The 5,000-nt window shown below is 37.5% G+C and overlaps 1 pseudogene; it reads right to left on the reverse strand.

Annotated features, from left to right (window-relative positions):
• Positions 1–1,694: 1,694 nt before the first annotated feature.
• On the reverse strand, positions 1,695–4,237 carry LOC138046242 (uncharacterized; annotated as a pseudogene).
• Between the last annotated feature and the right edge of the window lie 763 nt (positions 4,238–5,000).

Below are 5,000 nucleotides of genomic sequence, written 5' to 3' on the forward strand. Positions count from 1 at the left end.
GATTCCTCCATTACTAGTGCTGTTTGGGACATTTAAGGGTGAGTGAAACATGTTTTAGGTTCCTTGCTTTCCTCTCTTTCTTAAATTGTATATAATGCATGCACTTAAAATGCACTGGAGTCACTCTTAAATAACCCCCAAATACAATAGAAACAGAAGTAATGCATGGAAGAGGTATACACATGCACCTCTTGCTCTCTTGCACTTAGAACTATTTGGTTACTTTTGTGGGTCTGTTGATACCACATTCATCCATTTCCTTTGTTTGTGTCCTCTGAGACTGCGATCACGCTGACTTTCAATACATTGAAGTCCAATGAAATCTGTTCTTTGATATTTGTAGGTGTATTTGGTGCGTTTTGTAGTTGGCCAAGATTATGGCGAAGACTCCTATCACTCTCACACACAAGATGTTCAGGAAGAGTTGTTTGATAACGACTCAGTGCATTGTACTACTGGTGAGCTATCTACTCCAGTGAGAAAAGCGAATTTATCCAATAATTTCAAAGCAACTTATGGAAGCTTTTCGGTATCCACTAAGTTCCCTGCATCTGTATCCATTGCCTCATTACTGGAGGCTGGAAAGCTGGTTGAACCTGTAGCAAAAAAAAAGTTATTGCTAAACTTTGAACAATTTGACATTGCCTCCAGACGATGGAAAGATGCAATGGAAGTTGAGTATGCAGTAGATTCAGAGACGTTTTCCTCAGGTGGATTCCGTGATGCTTATCACTGTGTGCAAAACATTCCAAATCACTGGGTTATCAAAATGTACAATGATAAGTCCAAGGAAGCAATTGGTTCTCAATTTCACACAAATATAGAGAGCCATTGCCACAAACAAGTTCAAATGCATGGCATTTAACAAAGACGTTTAAGTTGCAGGCTCCAAAACATATGGGAGAGTGTTTTCAGTACAACCACGTGTACTTCACCACAATAAATGAGCAACATGCTACAGTCGAGGAATTTGTACCAGGACCCTTTGCCAAATTGATAAATAATGATGGGAAGAAAGCCAAACCATCCGAAGATGCAGATGATGCTTTAAAAGATTTGTTTGCTAAAGCAGAGTGTCTAGTTCACGACACATATGAATCATCCAACCAAAAACTCATGCTACTAGATATACAGGGATCTGGCTACTGTTTTTATGATCCAGAAATAGCAACGAATGTGCTTTTGGATGCCAACAGCATGGAATTTTATTTCTGCTGCGGAAATTGTTCATCAGAAGGGATAACAGGCTTGATTGATGCACATGAATGCAATGACTACTGCAAGATGATGGGCCTAAGTCAGCCATAGTCTGCATTCTATTTCCTTCCACACCTCGGCAAAACAGCTGTTTTATGACTGGTTTATTTTATTTTTATTCAATTATTGTTACATTACATACAGAACTCTTTTCATGGTTCTTATCATCCATTGGAAGGTGAACATGTTATAGTTCAGTTCATTTACAAAAAGGAATTGTTTTGCGGATTTTTGCCTGTGTTCGGACCTTGTCTTAGGCATCTTGAGTTTGTGCAAATAATATGCAAAATTTACAGGTTATTGTTTAATATGGGTATACTGACAGAAATAACCCTTTTCTAAGAAGTTATAAAATGAGATAAAGAATGCTGTATTTTGTCCTTTTTTGAAATTTAAACAGTAAAAAAAACTGCAATAATGATTTATGATTGTGATGATCATGATGTTGGCTCTCTGTGCTGTGGCTTTAAGAAGAGATATGCCTCAGCTGGCTTTACCCCATTTATGTTTGGAAGAATTCGTTCACATTCCTCTCTCAAACTACTTGGCAAGAAATTATCTCCAACAGACATGACACCCGCTAATGTAGCAACCTCATCCAGAGCTTCTTGAGTGACTTGCAAACCTATGGTATACAAAATAAGAAACCAGTACAAACCAATAAACTTGCTGATGTCTCAAGACCTTCATGTACGTATTGAGTCCCTCTCTATTTTGAAATGCAATAGTGATGGTTAAAACTATTAGAGCTGGTTATTTAAAGAAGGTCTAACTTATATCCTGGTTTAAGGTACTCAGGTTAAGTACATAAATGGGTTTCTAGTCTGGATGACTAAACGATGCTCTAAACAGAAAATGAGGGTTAGATGTGAGGGTTAGCCGAATTTAAATGGCCTTTAGAATGTGGTTTTGTTAAACACCATTTAAATTGTGTTTAAGTAACCAGCCCTTAATCTTTTTGCAAACAACTTGGAAAGCAATCTTCACAAATTAGCACTTGGAAAAAAGAAGGAAATATGCATATGTAATAATATCAAGCGATACCACACAGAGCTGCATTATATTGCCCAGGAAATGAATAGAGATGATTCGGTATCCCTTTTGGAACTCCAGCATTCTTTTGGCTTCTCACTCTGTGTGAATTCCACACAGTTTCCCTAAAGATATTCATTTCTTTTTGGATGACAGGAATTAGAATTGAATGCCAATAGGTTCCTGTTAGAAATGCAAACACAAAATAAGAACATACACATAGAACCATTATATAGACATGTCAAAGGTAAATATGTCAGGTCAATAGTTTATAAAATAACAAGAAATAGAAATACAAGCGGTTCTATTAACGAATACCTATCTGTTTGATTACTTGGATCATAGCGGCCTTGCTCGATCAGTATAGTCAGCTGCCTCTTAAAAAACCTCTCAAAGCGGTTGTGGAGATCTCCCCACCATCTTTCAATCTGTGAAAAATGGATCAACTCTGTTATGGTTTATACAGAAATTCCAAGATCAACACAGCGTGCAATGGAAGTCTTTTCTGATAGCCCGGAGTTAGTGGATTTTGTGATTGGGCTAGTGAATTCTGTTCTCAAGCGAACTTTTTCCTGAGAATTCGTATTACTTTACTTAGAACTTAAAGACAAATAATTGAAAATTCCTACTAATTCCACACGAACTGGATTTTCTCAAGCTCATCTCACAAAGTGAAATCTGCAAGAACAGTGTTACATTACAGACTAGATGTTGTATGATCTGCATGCACAATCTTTAGGTACAACCAATCTTAGAAATACCTTGGTAGTAAGTCTGAGTCCAGAAGCTCTCATTATAGCTTACTACAATGCATTGATAAAGCAAGTAATTAATTAATAATGGTTCTTCCTAGGTATTTTAAGCCAGGTTGACTGCCAGGCTTAATTCACTGGAAAATTGTTGCTGCCTAGCTACAGCTTTGTACAAGTGACTTTCTTTGCACCCTGTATTATAAGGCATTTTGCTATTCATACGCAGACTGCATTGGTTGTGAAACGCTGTTTCTGGCTCGTTGTCCTGGTCCTGTCTTAAAAATGCATGAATGGTTGCCATGTGCCCAGTTTCAGTTCCTTTGTCCAGCCTGAGATATTTACTGATCACTTGAATGCAAACCGAAAAAAGATATTAGGCCTTGAGGATCTTGATGGACTTCATAGAGCAAAACCCTCTGTAGTCCTAACTCATAGACTATTGAATTATAAACAAAGATCTCTCTACAATCCCACTTGTAAGGGACCAACTACAGTAACTGCACTTTGCAAAAGTCAGAACTGCCCGGCCGGACCAGCGATTTTGGACAAAGCAATAAGCTTTTTCTAAGAGTTTTTTACTGAAAAATCACCCTCTTCATACGTACTATGACATACTTTGACATATCTGGCTGGATAGTTTTGATTAAAAGTGAAATGTTCTGTGACTTGCATGTACCTGCCGGTCTTTTCCTTTGTGTTCCAGTTCTCATGAGCCCCATTGAGCCCCTACTGAGTACTCAGTCAACAACTGAATAAAGGGTTTTCTCTTTGATCAACTTTGGGGTCAAAATTTGTTAATACTGAGAGCAAGAAGGAAAAAAGAAATCCAAATTTTCACCAGAAAGTATTGGAAATTACCAATACTTATGACAATATTTTAGCCAAAAGCAGCAGCCCTGAATAAGTCCATCTTTTTATTCCGAGCACCATTAAAAGCTATCATCTTTATGAACAACCAACTCAAACTTCGAATGCATTTGTGAATTCCGGAGATGGGTGTGTGGGAGAGCCCGTTTTAACTGTATCACAATCTGAATGCATATATTATTGAAACAGGACAAATTACCTTTCATGCAATACAAATGGTCCATATACCAATGCCCAATCAGCTTGGGGTCAGAATTTGTGGTCCATAATTTCAAATACAAAATGTATCCACTAAAGGCATCTTGCAACCCGTAAACAGCTAAAGGAAACGTGCTACAGTACTGTGCAAAAAGAATGCAAACAAATTTCGTGCTTTTCCGCACTTTTTGACGAAATATAATGAAATTTCGGGCGAAACGAATTTTCTTTCGAACTTTGTCGAAATTTCGAAACGCCTATTGTTTCAATCAAAACGAAAATTCAAAACGAAAATTCGCAACGGCCGCACGAATATTCGAGCGAAATTTCCTTGTAACATGGTGAAATTTCGTTCTGACATAGCGAAATTTTCAGAGTGCTTTTTGAAAGTTCGCAGCGAGCATTTGCCTTTTACAGTACATTTAAGTTAACGTTCAAAAACGGCCAGTTGCAGCCCTCATAAGTGACCAAGCCGGGAATTTGTGAGAGCAGTCGCTTACATGAGCCGATTCTCGCAAGAGACCACAACACTTACACTTTACACACAAATAATAACAATAATAACAATAATAATAATAATTGCAATAATAATAATAGTGATTAAATACTTATTTTAAAAATATTAATTGTAATAACAATAACAATAACAATAATAACAACAATAGTAGCTATTATCATCAACAACAATACTCAACAGGCAAAAGTGCAAATGACTTGAACTATCAAGCTGTCCTTGTTGAAGGACTGGTCAGATGGAACAGGGACCAAGAACTGAAAGCCATCACAGGTATTAGGGACTTTAAGCAAATCACTACGGCGACCTCTACTACGGCGGCCGGAATTAAAGAAACCCAAAAACGACGCAGTGCGCATACTTCAAAATTACCTTGCACC

The sequence above is a fragment of the Montipora capricornis genome, chromosome 4, assembly GCF_036669925.1.
Source record: "Montipora capricornis isolate CH-2021 chromosome 4, ASM3666992v2, whole genome shotgun sequence".
In the NCBI taxonomy this organism is placed as follows: Eukaryota; Metazoa; Cnidaria; class Anthozoa; order Scleractinia; family Acroporidae; genus Montipora; species Montipora capricornis.